The sequence below is a fragment of the Anopheles merus genome, chromosome 2R (assembly GCF_017562075.2).
Source record: "Anopheles merus strain MAF chromosome 2R, AmerM5.1, whole genome shotgun sequence".
Lineage (NCBI taxonomy): Eukaryota > Metazoa > Arthropoda > Insecta > Diptera > Culicidae > Anopheles > Anopheles merus.
This window is the reverse complement of record NC_054082.1, coordinates 59,194,153-59,213,723: the sequence shown is the minus strand read 5'-3', so window position 1 is coordinate 59,213,723 and position 19,571 is coordinate 59,194,153. Positions and strand designations below refer to the sequence as shown.

Here is a 19,571-nt window from a genome sequence, read left to right as displayed (position 1 = left end):
TTCAACTCTCCCTCTCGAACTCTCCACATGGCTTACCAAAAAACATAACATTATTGTGCTCTCTGTTAGACTTCGTCTTTCGCCACCATCACTGTCTATCGGACTTGGTTTTTGACAGTTCTACCAACTAAGGACCGATGTAGACAGTCTGCAGATTTCCGTTCACAGCGTACCGAGCTGAGAGTTAGTTCTTGCTCGCTGAACGCACGATTACATAGCATTTGCTGTTTTTGGACTCTCCTTTGTTTGGCTGTGGGTTGTTGAGTGAAATTGACTGATAATCACAAATTTTCTGAAGTATACTTGTTTTATTTGCTTACATTTTATTTAAAAGGTTATGTGTGTCGGTGTCAGTTGAAAAATATTTGTGCGATATATGTGCTATGTGATAAATTAGATCTGAGGTCTTGCGCTAATGTGATACATCATACATTTGTTTGTATCAAAAGTGTACATGTCTTAGAGAGTTATTTCACGAGTGTTCCAAATAGGCCGAAAGTGACTTAGTTAATAAGTAAATTGTGTATGCTGATAGTGTAAGTACGATTTGAAAATTTGCATGTGTCATTTGCGATTTCTTCAAGTTTATTCCATTCAAGTTTTATATAATCATGCTTTTATGTCACGCTACGCAAATCATAATTAAATGCATATTTTGATGAATTTAAAACATCCTAGGTTTGCTTTGGTTCTAGAAGCTGCTGATATCAATAAAAAGGTATATATGTTTTTATATAACGATATTTCATTTAACCGAAAACTCCTGACCCCTTATCTCATGAATTCGATTGTCAAAATTTTGAATTAAAATGATGCGGATTATCGAGTGTGCATACGCTATCAATCTTCTACATTAGAATATGAATAAGAATATGATATACATGGATCAAATGATATACAAATTTCATGTGAAAGTTGTTCGAAACTAAACCTTACTTTTGTCTCGATTGAATAAGGGTTTTAAGGCAATTCCATTCCAACAATTTCAAAAAAATACTTTAGCATGGCAAGGTAAAAAAAGGTTTGGAGGAGGAGTGCCTAATGATTATTAACCTTACCAAATTGCTTGTAGCTATAACACGAAGGTCAAAAACTTTCTCTTGACACGTAAAGATAAATGTAAATCCTTTGTACTCTATCTCTTCAAGTTTTTTTTCAACACCGGCGAAACCCTTTTTTATCCGAATCTGATTTTAGAATTTTTTTTCACTATTTTGAAAATTTATTTTTTTCAAAAATGTCTACTTTCATAACAAAAAACATAATTCTTCACATGATACATTTCAGTCTTGAAAAACAGTTTTAGAGCTTCAAGAGCAAATGTGTTTAAACACATCTGATCTTAAAGCTCTAAACACAGTCATCTGAATCTGAATCAGAAATCAAAGTATTAAACCATTTTGTTTTCAAATCTTCTGTATATCTTATTTGTTTCATCTCATAATACCTAATATACACAATAGAACATAATAAATGAATGATAAGCATGAAATAATTGCAGAATAAATGCATGGATTATAAATATGTAACACAAATTTATTCTCTTTTTGTTTCAGGTAAATATAATACATCTATTAACATTGTTATGCTGAAATCTTGTAAGTAAATTCATGTACACAATACTCACAATAAAAAATTAAATTTATCGTTAACAACACATTTTCTATAGCGAGTAAACTATAATTAATTGTTTTATCATCACGTTGTATACCTTCAATTGCAAGAAGAATAGAAAGTTATAAACTGGATGTAAGAAATTTATGTATGGCCCAAGAAAACTGATCATTCAGATCATTTTGGTAGAAATTACACGCTTAAGTTAACCATAGGACTTAACATATAGCATTTTATTACAAAAACACTGCTTTAAAAATTAAATTTAAGCGTTACGATAAACACTGAAATTTTGTTCCCGGTTGGAGGAGATGGATCGGGGTTTCTTTGTTATAGAGAGTTGTCTCTTTTTTTCCAATGTATAACGTTTGAGAGGATAGTTTTGGCCTTGTTTTACCTTGAAGGAGAGATTTGAGACAACAGGTCATCTTTTTCATTCATATAGAAATTGTTGTAACAAAGCATGTCTGCGCAGGGTAAAAGCATACACCCTTAAAATATGCATTTTTCGTTCTATAGTTTCTGTTTTGTATTGTGCTCTGTAATCAACTCATGGCTGCGTGTCGCACTACATGTTTGTCTCTTTTTCCGAAAAGAGACATTTGTTTTCGATTTTCATGTTCATCTCTTTCTTATATTGACTCTTTTATCTGATCAAGCCCTGGTTTCATTTGACTAGATCTTCTATTTTTTACCACAAACACGATAACAGAAAGATGCTAAAAAATTGTCAGGCATTTGGACTGTGCGCAATTATGGCAGTATGAATAAAGACTAATGTTAATACTCTGAGCCTATAATCAGAATAGTTGTTTTTTACATTTGCTTACAGGCTGTGTGCTGTATGAAGAAAAGTAGTTTTTGTAGACATTTTGTTTTTATTTGGTGTGTGTGTGTGTGTGTGTGTGTGTGTGTGTGTGTGTGTGTGTGTGTGTGTGTGTGTGTGTGTTAATTTATTCTGCTAGGATTACTGACACGTCGTGCAACTAAGTTTGATCACATGTCAACCTTCAGTTCAAATGACCTTTGCACAAGAAGCATGGAATCGAATAACACTGATAATACCTATTGCGTTTACCTATGATCTTTAAAATTATATTACTTTTCTAGGACTTCTTTTTGGGATTGTGCCGAAATCTTTCATCTTACCTAATTATCACTGTGCGCAGGTTTTATGATGATTTAGAACATCAGTTATGTTTTCCCTAAGTATGCGATCAGCCGTCTTTTGCAATGTTTCATTGAATAATTCTTTTTTCATTAATTTCAAAGCTTCTACTCTCAAAATGTCATATGTAAAGGAAACAAATGTTAAACTGCCTAGATCAAACTAGTTACTAGATGATTGTTACCCAAAAATTGAAGAGATATATCTGTTGCTCTGCCAAATATGTGCTATTTCGTATTGTTCTCCTTCATGGTTTTATATTGTTATGTTGAACTTGGTGATATTTTTTCATAGCTACGATATACAGTCAACTCTCGCTTATTTGAGAGCTGATGGGACTGTGTAACAAAGGTATTTTAAAATCATAGAGTTTGAAAGTGAATGAAAAATTCATAGAAATTTGAAAGAATTATAAAATGTTATGTAAAGCTTTGACTATTGATATGAGGGACATATTTTTTAGAGGCTTTCCAAATTAGAGGAGACAAATTTGCTGATAGTGCAGGGAGTTATAAACATGTTCAAATAAGAGGGGGTTTTCAAATTGGAGAAGTCTGAGATTAGAGAGATTGTCAATCCCCGCATACAAATTTTCAAAGTGTATGTAGAGCAAATGGTAATGTTTTTATTATCCAAATTTGAACGTCATTTTAGACAGGACGGGTGAAAACTTTTGCTCGGATAGGCTTTCTCGTAACTTGACGAAAACACAAAACATTAAAATCTTCATTATATTCACTAAATGTTACAACAAGGCAACGGGATTCTTTCTTTCACCCGAAGTAAGTTGTTTTTATCAAAACAAGCGGTTTTTAAGCAACGATATTTTATTGACGAAGCTAAAAATCCGTCACTTGTCTCGGGCTTAGAAGAAAGAATGATGAGGTCTCACGCAGCTTCGATCGTAAGCGTTCGGGAGTACTCGGCCCGGTCAGTGTTGAACGTTGACCACACTTGAAAACGCGGGCCGTGTCGCTCCCTATCAATAATTACCGGGAACAACATCTTGCAAGCGAATCGGTCGTTAATAACAATTAACTCCAAAAGTTATTCAAACACGTGAAATACTGGTAATTATAAGCTTAATCAAATCTGAATGACTTAATCTCCATTTTTGTTTTGGTACAACATCTTCGAGGAGGAGACCAATATCTACTACGTATGTGCTGCTATGAAAAACGATCTGTTCCGATGGAAATCCATTTCACCCGTTCTGTCAAATGGACCTTTTTTTACCAGAAATTAGTTGTCCAACTATTTGGTCCTTCACGATTCTAGTCAGCTTTTTGTATGGAGTTTGACAGTTGGAGGCTGAAATCATGTAAACACTCTGTACAAAACCGCACACAAAACTAGCTTGCAATTTTCAGTCTTGATTATTCTAGCCTAAAAGCTAGAGTTAGATTCAAGTACCTGCTCGAAAAAATGGCACAAGGTGGTGTTCACACATATCCCAAGGTGTATTAAAGAGGGTGATTGCATCTAGAATCAAAGTTTATGTAGTCCAGGTGGTCTCATAGCATGTTTTTTATAACCAAATTTGAACATATCTTTTTGACAGGACGAGTGAAAACTTTTGCTCAAACAAGCTTTCTGGAGGCTTGGCAAATACACAAAACACTCTTAAAACCTTTAGTCAGAAACAGAAGCGATGAAAATCAGCCTTCTAAATTCATACACCTTGGGAAAAGCCCACCTGTATATTATACCTACTTTGAAAACTGCTATACAATGCAATCAAGTTGAAATTTCAGCATACGAACTTAAATCGGAACGGGCCCCTATATTGGAGGAAACCACCTGGCCTACTTATACTTTTATTCTAGACTCCACTACCTGATCTCTTTGATGCACCTTGGAATGAATGAAAAAACGACCTTGTTTTGTCACTATTTGAGCTGCTGCTCGAATCTAATTCTTTGGGGTTAAAATAAAAGAACTAGAATAAAAATCGCACGCTAGTTTTGTGATTCAGGCTTCTGCAATCCAACTGTCAAACTCCATAAAAAAGCTGAGTAATATCATGATCGTATCGTATTAACAAAAATATCAAAATGAATTTAAAAAATCAGACTAAGCAACAATAAAAACAACAAGCGACATAGACTGGACAGCGATTGGAGACATCAATTGACTTTTAAATTAGAAAATAATCAGTACAATGCAGTATGTGAAAACAAATTAAAAAGTGATGTGACAAAAGGAATTGCAAACAAAAATGGGAAAGGAAAAATAAAAAAAATGGGAATGAAGAAAAAAAAGAGACAAAAAAGAACACCAAAGGAAAAACCAAGGTTGGTTTGTGTCCAGGTTGGTTTGTGTTGTAATCGGTTACGAATCGGAATAAAAGTTACGCGGCATTATTTATTTAACAGTTATTAGATAAAATTGTACTGCTTTTATTTATCAACTGTTTAATTGAAAACTAATTCTATTTTAAATGCATTTTTTAATGTTTAAATTAAGAATACTATTTTAGGAAATAAGAATTAGGATTTAGGATTTAGGATTTGGTTAGGAATGCATCAAAATTATGCATTTAAATTATTTTACGATTGAAACACAAACTATAATATTGTTTTCTGCCATAGCTGTTGTCCATCTATATTTTAATGTTTAATGTTGTAAAAATCATCTACGCCTAAATTTCGTTGAAAAAATACATTTAATTAACAAAAAGCTGTAGATAAAGTCCATGATAGAGCCCAACCAACGGATTGCCTAAATCCACTTGCATCAGAAAAATGTATAAAATTTGACAGGTTCGACGCGACATTTGTCTTGTTTTATCGAGATGTCTGACGGTGCACATCGATAGCACTATATACGTTTGTTCACGTCTGATGTCTTGTTCGATAGCTACCAGAACACGGCCTTACGCGAAAATTCGACATACGCGGTTGACTTGGAGTCCAAATTGAAATCGTATCTTGGGATAATCTGTGCTCTATTTATAACATTTCAACACTATCCGTGAAAAATTAATCAAAAACTTTTCAGTTCAATTAGATTTGAAATGCTTTGAAAAGTTTTGTAAGTTCAAAATATTAATGATAAAAAGTTATATATTATTAAATTTAATAGTTGAATGTTCATTATTACTGATTTCATATAATTCGTGTAGAGAATTTGGTTATTTATATTTATTTGCCAATTTCAAACTTTTATAAAAACTGCAATTGATTTTGAATTTCGTATTTGTCAAAACAAAACCATCGTGTAACTCGAATTCACGTAATTCGGGGAAATACTGTACTTTACATTTTTCACAATATGTGGAAATCTTCGACATTGCTTAGTTTGTGGAACAGTGTCCAAAGCTAAGGGAATAGCGCCATCTTTTTGTCGGTTGTAAAAGCTAATGCAAGAAATAAGAACTGTTCGAATTATTTACACAGTTCTCACATTCGTTCATACGGTTCAGCCGTAGAATCTTGAACACAATTCAATTAAATTTAATTTATTTAGTGTAAATATCTGTATTTCATTATTCACTTTCTAGTTCCATAATACTTATAAATGAATGATAACAAGTTGACCATTGTGCTTCATAGTAATGATTAATACATTTCGTTACCGTTAGTGAACAACAAGACATACGTATTCACAGCAGTCGATTAAAGATAAACATTATTTTGAGATATTCAGTTTTATATTGAAAATCTGTTCACAATACAATAATATTGTTTGTGTTTTCTGAATCAAGCAATGAGTATGTATGCAGTCTTAGTTCTTGTTTATTCATTATTAAATTTAAAAAATAGTTTAGAATATTTATATTACAATATTTCTATGAAAAATATTCAAGTTGTAGCTAAATCTTGCAAATTGGAACACTATAATAATGATTCTTAGCCTCTTTTATAGTTTTCAATTGGTTTAACTTTAACAACTGACCTAAAGATGGCGCTGGGCAGTGTCATGTTGCACAATGGTCGATGAAGTATAAAAAATTATTAACCTATTTTGAAATAAAGTGTCAGTTATGGCATGCCTTCATATTAACCGTCATCTCAAACCGGATTATCCGGGTATCCCAGAGATTATGCAAAGAAAAATGTATTTTTCCATAGTAAAAATCAACATTTCTTGTATTGAAAATTTAAGCTTCTAGTTAAGTATCAAAGTAAGGGCATTTGTGTTATTTAATTCAGTGTATACATGGGAACTTAAAAGTTTCCTTTTCTTTTTTCAGTTTTTTAAACATGACAACTCTTTTATACATTCTGTTGTTGTAATTTACATACATCGATAACATTTTCCATTAAATCATTTTTGTTTAGCTTTCGATTTATACATGACTATTAAACGCTGTACAAAATTATCAGAACCATTTATAATAAAAATATTTACTGATGCCATGTTATATATGATACAGCATTCATGGTTACATGTGAAACACATAATTTGTAAATTGTCAGAATAATTTTGTCAATTATTGCAAACTTAAAGAACACAGCCAACCACCAACGTATTTCATATTTTTTTCATTTATTTCACATATATATGTTTGAGATTAATTAAACCACAATATTCTTGTTATTTGTATCAAGCAAACATCATTTTTGGTATGTATAGGGTAAATGTACCAGTATTGGGCAGGTTAGTGCAGCAGTTTTTATTATTTTTCATGAAAGTGACATGATTTTGAACGATAAACTATCGTATTACGTTGTGCTATTTTTTATTTGCCGACGGAAATATATTTTTTAAAGATATTCATGAAAATGCAAACACTGATTTTGTTCCCATTTTCGGCAGTTTGGTCCAATTTCCGGCAGGTTGTGTTCCTATTGCCGGCAACGGCAAATACGGGTCGGATCATGTTTTAATCAATGCAAATAGGCAGACAAAAATGTTTTAAACAGTTTTACACTCTCACTTTCCTAAGATGGTGTTGAAAAGTACTTAAATTATTAATTTTATGAATTTGCTCGTTTTGGTCATTTTGCTGGCAATTTTTGCAGTCACTTTGATGTGAGTTACAAACAAAGTAGGCATTGAAGAAAAGAAACAGTTTGACGGCTATAGAGTGCTAGCACACAAATTATTATTTTTCTCTGAAGTTATTGGATTATATATAGAGTAATTGCTGAAATTTTATACAATAAATGTCGTTTTATGTGTCGACCTACGCATTGTAGTGTTCTGGTCAGGTTTTAAATCATTATTCAGAAAAATTAAAGGTATGTCATTTTTTTAAGTTTCGACTTTTCAGTTTCGAGCCCACAACATTGAAATGTCAAAAATCAACATTTACCATGTACCTATTTTCGGCAGTACTAACAATTGTGAGGCAGAAATGGTCCATGTTTGAAGAAAAATGCTAGCATTCATTGCTGTTTTATAAATATGTGGATAAACAAAAATTTGTACGCGGTGTGAAATAATTGGATGGTGGGCAACAATAGGCAAACATTACCTCAACTGTTTTTAATATTCATAGTTCAGTAAGGACAGCCTGGCCATATTGCTTAAACACGTAGTTGTGATAGATAACAAAATATTTCAAAAATGGTAAATGCAAATATGAAAACACAATCCCTACAAATGTAAATCAGACAGATGCCAGTATCTTTTGAGTCACTTCCCAGTTCATAAATGTTTGAAACATATTTCACTTATTTTACTCACTTTATATCGTTTGAACTTTTCAGTTATCACTTTCCATACAAAATATTTGAGATACCCATGTATATAGTATAATGTATAACTTATCTTTTTATATAAATATATATATTATAAAAATGTATAAATACATATAGACCCATAAACGTTTTTATATAACGTTTATATATATACATATATATATATATATATATATATATATATATATATATATATATATATATATATATATATATATATATATATATATATATATATATATATATATATATATATATATATATATATATATATATATATATATATATATATATATATATATATATATATATATATATATATATATATATATATACGCTTAAACATGCCTGGTTGAACGTTAAACTTCAAAACCATATCTTAGGATAAAAAAATTATCATATCCTAGATAAATATATACATCGTCATACATCGTTATCCTTCTCGTAGCGTCATGCTGTTCGCTTTTAATTTTGAGTTTTATTTTACAAATGCTGTGCATAAGAAATATTCAGTATTGATATGATTTTCGCAAGACGCCATTATCTGTAGCACAGCCTGCAGCAAACATTCGTTAACTTCTTGGTTTCTCAAATCGAAGGAGCCATTTTTATACGGCGGGTGGGTTGGTTCTGGAGCCAAGCACGAAGCAACCAAAGAAATCGTTAAGGATATGGTGCCACGGAGAAAGCAAACTGAAATATTTATCCTCATTAAAAGACTTGTCCCATTTCCAAGATTTATCTTAGCAATTTCCTTCGAGCAAAAATAAACTTTATTATTCAGTACGATTCCAGCTGGGATATTAGTGTGGGGTGGCTCAATTGTGCGGTAATAGAGAAAACATTTTGGAGTATAAGGACTGTAGAACTGGTGCGTGAACCAACCAATGTTGCTGACGTTGCTAATAGACGATCCTGATGCTTAGGTTCCAAGGTGCCATGCGTCTAAAAAAATAGACATACACACCATGCAGAGAGATTGCTTGTTTGTTTAGTGTTTTCCGTTTCTCTTGATGCGCATTTCAATGAGTAGTCGATTTTCTATAAAGTTGTTTTTTCCTTGTTAGTTAAAACATCCATATGTAAATAATGCGCTGGTAAAGAGGAAGTATAACTACAGACTATAATTCCCTATCATTTTTTTACTTTCGATGTAGAAGCATCCCGAAAAAATACAACAAAGGATGATAGGCGTCTTTTTACTTAAGATTCTTTCTAATAGTGGCTGTAGGCGCTAAAAGGGCTAGAATATTTAGAAGTATTTCAGTTATGTATATTAAAATGAAAAATTTTCTTATCTTTTATAACACTCGTAAATGAAAATAGTCTCATTTCGTTACGTAGCTTCCAAACAATGCATTATTTTGTGAAATGTGTCAACGTTATTCCGGAATTGTTAAAGTTTCATAAGGAAAGTAGGAAACTAAACACAAAAATCAGTGTAAACTAAGATTTATTCTAAAAAATTTTACCAGAACATTTTTGTCTTCTCGTATAGCTTTCTAAAAAATCAGAAAAATTAATTTCTTCTTTCTGAGTTGCTTTATAACAGGTTCTGAGTTGTCAAAACTCTAATATCTAGCGGAATGAAAGATATATTTCAAAGTTCAGCTCCATTCAACTTATGCAACTTACAAGATTTGCTTAGTTTCTTTGATTACCGTAATATGATGACGGTAGGAATCAAACGGAGCATTCAGAAAAATATGTATTGTTTTTTGTAAGTTCATATTCGTGTTGAATGGTGCACCTGTGATTGAAAAGAGATTACTTGATATTTCACATCCATCAAAAATATGAACCATCAAAATATATCACGCAATTTATTTTGCGTATTTGAATATATATTCCAATTATTATATGTTAGAATTGGCAAAAATTCTTGTTATTGGCACTTTTAATCATTCAACAAAACTGAATCACTTTACAAGGTTTTCCAAGTCACTTTCGAATTCACCGTCTCCAAGAATTTTTACGTATGATTTTCATACACATGATTTTCAATACATTACAATGAAATGTCAAACTCAATCCAGTTTGAGACGTGTTGAAAATCATGCAGAAAAAAAAATTATGATAATGGAAATGAAATATCAGATTGATGTGGATTAACATTTAGCACGCGCTGAATAACACCGTTTACATTCTAAGCTGACTTGAAAAACCCGTAAATTCACTGTTATCACTGTTGTTGGTATATTAACTCTATTCTTGTTTATTTAAAGAGCCTGAATTGAACTTATGCAGGCTTACAAAAACAACATACTGTTTTTTTGGATAAATCAATGAATTTTAATGTAAAAAGAAGCATCAAAAGTATAGCGCAGCGTAGCGTAAGAAACTGGTAAGAAAAGAAAACAAATCAAACATAATGATTGATATATTGAACGTGGATTTTTCTTAAACGAGCTGCATGATATCATTAAACAAAAATGTTCTGAAGCTTAAAATAATAGATTTAAACATATTTTTTGCAAAGCCATCCATAACATACGACGAGAATACGACCATGGCATTTACTATACATCATGTTTATTTGATTTGTAATTATCATCATTCCATTAGTAAGCGATATGGCCGTACCATTGATCCTGAATAAAAAAAACACAATTATAAAAGAAAACAAAATGAAATAGGACTAGTAACCAAAATATAAAGCGCAGACGAATCATGTGGTGAAAACTCTACGTTGTTCGTTTGGAACTCATTTCAATACATTATCTCAGAAAAATATTATGTGAATTATAGAAACGGATATGTATCAAGAAATGAGTAAGGTTGAAAACGGTCGAATTACTCAAACTGAGTACGACATATTTTAAAAGGATAATTATACAAATTTATGGTTTATGCCTACTCATTTTTTAGGAGGACTTGCATACATTACATGTCATTTATGCAAGTCAACGTGAGTTGGAGTTCTGTATGAGCCTTTTTCAAACACGTCCAGAGAATGTTTTTTTCGTTTCAGAAATAATATTTAAGTTTTAGAAAAACTTAAATAATAAAATCGGATTGCGTTATTAGATTTGAATATTTAACACGAGGAATTTAACAACTTTACGTAATCATAAGAACAGGAATTAGAAAAAAGCCGCTATTTGTAAAAAAATTATGTTTTGAAATATATTTTTCAGATTAAAATGATACAACATTGACGCATTCAGGAAAAAAATCAATCAAGTTTTCTTTCTATGCTCGGAGGATAATAATGTTGAGTTAATAGCAAATGCAAAACAATTAAAAAAATATCTCATCGTAAAAACCCCATTGCTAAGCTCTGCCTGGGGAAGGAAGGTACTTAAGAGCTTAGTGTGATGTGATTGATTCATAAATTCCTAAAAGTATTTTATGTATTATATTTTTAAAATATTTTTTGGATTATATTTGTAATTAAAGCATTTAACTTATTTTAGAAAACTTATTTAACCTAATAGACCCTTCACGATTCTAGTCAGCTTTTTTATGTGGAGTTTGACAGTTGGTGGCTGAAATCATCCATAAAAGTACTAGACAATTTAATTGTTATTTATTTCTAAGGCCCGTTCAATTTATTTTTAGTTTAAACAAAAAACGATGGGCCAATATTAACTGTTACTAAATGATTTTAACATAATATAAGGTAATATTGGCAAATTACGAGGTCATTTTGCTATGAAACTTTCATTGGACCCCATACATTTTATCACTTTTATCACATTTATGAATGGTATTAAGAGATTGTAAAAGATATCGATCTGCTTTATTGCAGGGAAATAGCTAAAGTGTCCTCAACGATGGATGAAAAAAGTTTTCCGATAAGTGGCCTAGGGAACTGACCATGGTGCCACAAAGTCAGATAATAGGTTGAAATATGAGGTGTCCGGCTTTAGGTGGCATGTGTAGTTGAATCAATATTGTTAACGAAATATAAAACGATACTAGATAAAATATATACTACAAAAATGATGATAAAAAAGATTAAAACACGTTTTAATGCACTAAAATAAAAAGTAAACATGCCTTTAAAAAGGATAGTTTTCTTCTTCTTCTCGATAAGTTTGACGGGCGAGAAACAGCGCGAGACCTTCAAGGGATAATTGGCGTGCGGTGATAGGTGCAAGTTCGCTATTTATTTAGCAGAATTCCGGCTTGAACCAAGGACAAACATGTAATCTAACAGCTTTTCGTATGGTCCTTAGCAGTATTTGAAAAAAAAACATCCATACTTTGTCTTTCGCGGTCCTCGTAATTTTGGTAACACAAGTAGATTTAAATCAGTGGATTTTAATCGCAGCATTGACAGATTAACTAAAAATGTTCGAATTTTTCATAAGGTTTCCCATAGTTACAATATATGGTAAAAATTGTAAGAGATGAGCTCAACTACCATAGGCTTGATGTAAAAATGTATAATTTTTTATAGTAAATGCCTTTATTATTATATTTTTTAAGAGTTTGTGCAATTTTTTGCAATTGTTTTCAAATTCAAGTGGGCAATCGATCGCAAAAAGTTTCCAAGTATTCCAAACAATCAGATTCTTTATTCTGAAAACTCCAAATTCTATTATTGTACACTTTATATCCAATTATTGCCCACTTTCCAATACACTGAAATATATAAAAATACGCCCTAAAATGTTTTTTATTCAAATACTGTTTAGGACCATACGAAACGCTGTTACAGTACAAGTTTGTCCTTGGTTCAAGCTTGCTTATCAACAGCTTATTGTTGAACCCACGATGGGTATGTTGTAAGGATGTGTGAGTTTTACGGTTGTACCATGTGAGCGACATTATTCAGCAATCTTCTGTTTCATCTACTTGGAGCAACGTCCTATGCGGACATGCCGGCGTATATATTTTATAACTTTTATCACTTAAAATTCCCCTATATATTTCAACTTTTATTTTTTTAGCCTATTAGGGCTTTCGAGACTAATTCACTACAACGCAGCCAGATAGTCCGTCCTTGCTACGCAGAGACGGTCCATTTTAGACTTGTGCCCACGACGGGCATGATATTAAGTTGTGCGAGTTGACGACTATACCACGGTGCTTCGGAGTCAGGAGCCATTTAGGATTCTGTTCAGATTAATCAAACAAAAATGAAAGGAAATTTCGTTAGCTGGCTAGCTTCAGTTTAAGTTTCAAAGTTTAAGATGTATGTTAATTCATTGAAAATGTCTCAAAATATATATATAAATCTGGTGTCACGGTTTTTGAGGAGCAACCTCCAAAACGGTTGGATAATTTTCAACGGAACTTTACACACACCTTATAATAGGTGGTAAGACTTACTACACGTTCAGATATTACACTAAACTTAATTTAATTTCAATTTTCTAACTACCAGTCAGACAAATTGGACTTAATTTACCCCTATCTTACCGCTAAATTACCGGTAATTTATGAGTAATTTAATGGTAAATTAGCAGTCGTTAATTTACCTATTCGAGTAGTTTGGACAGATCCTATTCCTTCCTCTTTTTTTATTTTTTTAGCCAAATTGGTAATAAATAACATGAAATGTATTATATTACAGTTTAATGGGTACATACAATCATTTTCCTTAACTTATACAAACGATTACAATGTATTTTTTTTTTTTTGCAAACTCGACTTGAACAGCCGCTTCACCCAAAGAAGGTGATGCACAAATAGCACTAATAAACGCAATTTCTCGGCTGTTTTTTACATTTAACAGTTTTGAACACACCGCCGACGTCTTCTTCCACTAAAAGATCATTAAAATAATACTCTTTTTGTTCTTATTTATATATTTTCACTGAAAACAAACGACAACACTTCGTACCTCTAAATTGCTCTTAAATTACTGTTATGACAGACACAAAACTGATCGAATGGGTAAATTAACAGAAGGCTGTCTGACTGGGTATAGTACTTTGACAGTCAGTGTGAAGTGTGGTTTACACTGGCGTGCAATACCCGCAAAACAGATTCGAGCAGTTTGCGAGCTCGCATAAGGCCTAGCAATCGGGATAGCGTTATAGCGCCAGTGATCTCGCATGAAAGCAAGTTGTGAGGGTAAGCAGTTTTTTCGACCATAGTTTTAGCAGTTAGAATTAGAGCACTCCGCAAACAGTGCAAATTATAGCTTGATAAATACATAAAATGATATATTTTCCTTGCAAAATCCACAAAAAGGCCGTTCGCCATCATGGTAGCATGGCTATTGAAAGACTAACAGTTTTAAATCTATAATATATAGTGGAGTGCCGTTTTTTCGGGCTTATCGGGACCCGATCTCGCCTGGATACTCAAAAGAAGACGGATAATGAGTCGAATTATATATTTAATCACAAAATTCCTGTTTTTTATTCTATAATGTTTTGGTAAAGTGTAGCCAGTTTTTATTAACTTCATGATTTGCCAAAGAGAATATATGAAATATTGTATGATTCAGAGCGATTTTTTTTTATGACAATATGCTCTTACAACCTTTTTTTCAAATATCCTCTTCAGCACTCAATGCCAAATTTGTATCGAACTGTCATTTTTCAACGGCATAGATAAACGAAGAGCTGAATAAAAAGTACCCATATAAACGGTGCTCCACTGCACGATATTTGTTTTAGAGCTTAATAGAATTTATCTGTTGATTACAATGATATAATTATTTGCAAATGTAATGTAATGTAATATATCAATGTATCATAATTCTTATTTTCTGTTCAAAATAATCTTCTGTATCATATTATATGTTTATTAAACGTCAATAATTTAAACACATAACAAAAAATAAATGTGTACTCAGATAACTGTATTTACAACTTGTAATACTTATTCGTCAACTAATAATATGTTGGGTAAAACCAGGTTTACTGAGTCAGCTAAAGCATATATCGGGGAGTACCTATATATGGTATGTGGGTCCAATAAACTCCGTGATAAACCAAAAACTCAGTGGTATCCAAGCGGATGATAGCCATAGCAAATCTTAATTACCTACGGTTATTACGACAGATAAGAAGAATCGAAGCTTTGGGACAAAATCATTGTAATCATTGTTTTTGTACTCCTCGGATTGCATATCCTTCTATTTTTAAATGAAACGAGTCATCAATTTAATCCCGTGTGAAACCGGGTAGATCAGCTAGTAATCTATATAAATGAACAGCAAAAGAGAAAGAAGGCAAAATTCACCTTAGTAACGCATAGAAACAGGAGAGAGGGCAATCTAAACGGAATGTGTATTTGAAAGAGTTGATGAGAAGAATGCTCGCAAAATAAGGCAATGTGACGAGCATTACATTTTTATAGCCAAAGATAAGTGACTCCAATAAAATAGTTTAATAATAAGGGGCAGTCCTGTATTATAGTCGTTACCTCATACGACTCGTATAACATGCTCGCCATGAATTAAAGCCTCATATAAGGCCACATCCTTCCGTAGTAAGGACTGACAATCCGGCTGTGTAGTGCTGGTACTGAATAAAGCTTCAAAAATCTGTAGAGGCCGGCAAGCTCGCGAAAGAAGACGCTACGCCAAATATAAGTATACTACTAACTCATGCATACAAACTTCATCATTAAATCATGTCCAGAATAGTTGTTATGTGACCGCACCTCTAAAATGTTGCTTATCTTTGATGAAGAAGATAGCATTTGGTGTCCACCGTTTCTTGGGCTGGATGGACAGTGAGCGTCTTTAGCTCCTAGTAGTGGTTCCTGAGTAAGATTCATAAGTTTGCCTTGAATTTTCTTAAAATTTTTGGACCTTAGTTATTTTTGAGAAAGGTCTCCGGGAGCAGAAATCATTTTATATTGTTTTTGATATGTATTTTGGATAGCACAGCATGCAATACACACATTACCACCAAATTGCAAATCTTTTTTCTCACCAGATCTATCTTAGGGTGCCGCTCCCATTATATAAGAAAAAGGATGAATAGAAAAGGACAAAAAATCAGACTGCTCACTTCGCAAAACCGAAAGATGCTTTTGAAAATGGCGGTAGATGAAACGAAAAGTTGTGTTCGGTTTGCCTGACGTTATCCTTATTGATCGTGAATTGCGTCTCAATGCAAGAGAAGCGTTTGAAAAGTTCGACGGTGTTTCCTTAGGCAACCGCTACCGTAGGTTCTTTTCCCATTAAAATGTTTCTTTTTCTTATAACCATAAAAAAGAGATATAGCAGGCCATTAAGGCGATAAATTCACTTCTTTCATCCTATTTGTTTCTTTAGTCCCTGAACATTGTATGGCTTTACCTGCGCTATGTACGACGCGTGTTCCTCATTTGGGTGAACTATATCGACCAACATTTTCTGTTTGTGAATCGTGCTTGTGAAAAGTTAGTGGCAAAAGATATAAACCCACTTTTTCTATTATTACGTGAAATATCAAAGTACCCACCTAAAATACTATCTATAAGTCCCTTCCTCTTTTCAAAAAGCTAATATAAGATCATTTCAACGATTATATCATCGATTTTTTTAAATGTAGCACAAATACATAAAAACACTTATGAAATATTTTTATCTTAGCGTAGTCATAGGAACGTTATACCGTCTAAATCGTGATATGCATGAGCGAATCATCAATTCTTCACCAGGCAGTAGTTTAAACATTAAAAACATGTGAGTAAGAATCAACGGCCGGTCTGGTGGTACAGTCGTCAACTCGTACGAATTAACATGGGTTTTGCAATCATGGGTTCGAGCCCCGAATAGACCGTGCCCCCATACGTAGAACTGACTATCCTGTTATGGTAACAATAAGTCACTGAAAGCCAAGCTCACTTCATTAGTGGGTACAGGCAGCCCTTGATCGAAAACGGTAAACAAGAAGAAGAAGATTATTATGTGAGGGGAGAAGGTATTATCAAACATATCTTTTTAAATGAAAAGAAAAATATCCAGAAGATAAATTGTACGTGTCGATTTTTGTTCGTCATTTTTCGATGATTTTTTCCTCAGTGTATTCGATGATTTTTTCCTTAATTTAATCAAAATCTACTTCAATGTACAAACATAAATGAACTGTCGATTTTTCTGAAACTAAAGTACAAAAAATATTTAAACTAGATGTATGTGAAAACCAGTCACCATTTTTTACCTAATATGTTGGGCATAACAATAATGGTGCAAAATATACCACCAAGGCTTAAAAACAGAAATGAAAAGGCTAGCACATTCATGCAGGATGAGACGGATGGTTGGATCAATGATGTTTCTGACAATCCTAATATATAGGGTAAACGTACCAAGAGTGGTGCAATTTATAGAGGTACAGATATGTTTTAATGGATTTAAATTGTCAGGAAGGACAATTTGTTAATATTTTAACACATAGCAATTGAAATATGTTTTATCTTCGCAATCACAACCATTTTTACCATGAAATGCATCAAATTAACGAAAAAATACATATTTTTGTGATTGCTTCGTTGTACCTTTAATGGTAGTATGGATCCTATAGTCGTCGTGTTGTGTCCTTATAGTCGTGGTAAACAAAGATGTGTTAAAAACAGTGTTTAATATCAATGTAACTTAGTTTTGAAGCTGTTTTCGTGTGAGTAACTAGGATTACTGCCAATAGATTAATTTTTATTCGCAATTTTATCTTAAAAAATGCAAGTATTTGGTTGATGAAAATATTGACTAAAGTACTGAATAACCTGTCGTCAACCCACACTCAGAAGAGTTTGCTTGATTTGAAGATGATTTTTCACTCAGCTTAATTTGCGAATTTTGGCCTTTGTTTGGGAAATTACGTACACTAAACTCATTTCTGTTGCTTATTTTAATGAAAACAGTACGATAGCTCAAAAATGTTTGTCGAAAAAATCTAAAATGTCATGTTTTTATTGATTTTTAACTAAGACCACTATAGGAACATGACTGTTTGGTGTACCACGACACGGTGTATAGGATAGTTTGGTGTGGCACTATCGTAAAACACACTTAAAATACGTAAATATGGTCAAAAGGCAATGAATTTGAATAAAACAATATCATGTGATAACAATTATGATAAAAAACTTATAATTGCGTTGTTATGTGGTTTTTAGAACGTTAACAAAATTATGAGTATCGTTATGAAATCATAAGGATTTTGGACAAATGTTGATACCTTTCACAAAACAATGGATTTTTCGGTCACTAAGAAACGGAATGGCCCCATTTAATTTTTAAATCCTTTGTAAAAGGCTAGATCACATTTCACACTATCATAAATAACTTAATTACTTTTAATTTATCGAATGAGACGCATTTTAGTGCAATATCACCACTATTGGTACTATCACCACTATACATATGTTTACCCTAAAGCGTTGTTAAGTGATGCGAGATGACGACTGTACCGCGGACCGCCCCTGTGTGTTAATGTAAAACATATTTATTTAGGAGAACTGTCCAAATGAGTCGTATTGGTTAAAAGAAATGTTTTGCAATAAAATAAGCCATTGGGATGAGATGGTGGTATGCGAATTGAAATGTGTTGCGGAACTTTTTGTGAAGAAATTCTGCCTGCTGCACACTTTGTACAAATAGGGAGAGGGAGATAAATAAAATCAATGTTAGAAATGCGTATTCCTCATATTATTTTATTATTCTAGAAAAGAAAATGTTGACCAAGTATTAGTATTATCCTTTACATATTTTAATAGAAAATATTTCATTCTTTATTAAGCCTCTCCCTTCTCCTGCTACTTCAAATGATGCACCAATTGAGACACGAAGCCGTTGTACATCTTAATAATGTGCCTCCATCTTTCTCTGAATCCTTAATTCTACCGCTATCGGCAGTATTGTGTTTGGTTCTTTGGTTGAGTTGATTTTCTTTTTGAGGTTGCTTTTAGCATTGGCCGAACTTGTGGAGGCCTATACCCTTAGAGCATACCATAATGCTTTGGTTTAGACAGAAAAGAAAATGGCCAGAAAACCATTACTGGAATATGGAACCCAGGTTCCGCTTCTTTTGTAGTAGAATAGAGGAAAGAAGACCATTGGAAAAAAATCAAAAGATTTATTAATTTAATGTCCCCCAAAGGCCTATAACATGGCCAATGTTGAGTCCTAAAGATGAGAATAAAATAAAATTTTCATAAATTTCTTTCAATAACTTATTTTGTGTTGCTGCTTCGAATTCAGCTGAAGTTTGAAGTAAGGCAAATAAAAAGACTTACATGTTAAA

The 19,571-nt window shown here is 32.5% G+C and overlaps 1 protein-coding gene across 1 annotated transcript in view; it reads left to right on the top strand.

Annotated features, from left to right (window-relative positions):
- Positions 1-19,571, top strand: part of LOC121590281 (homeotic protein ultrabithorax) — a 125,167-nt gene continuing 105,596 nt past the window's right edge. The window contains exons 1-2 of the transcript XR_006004401.1: positions 1-536; positions 679-718. The gene's annotated coding sequence lies outside the window, so the exon portion shown is untranslated. The remainder of the gene's footprint in view (positions 537-678; positions 719-19,571) is intronic.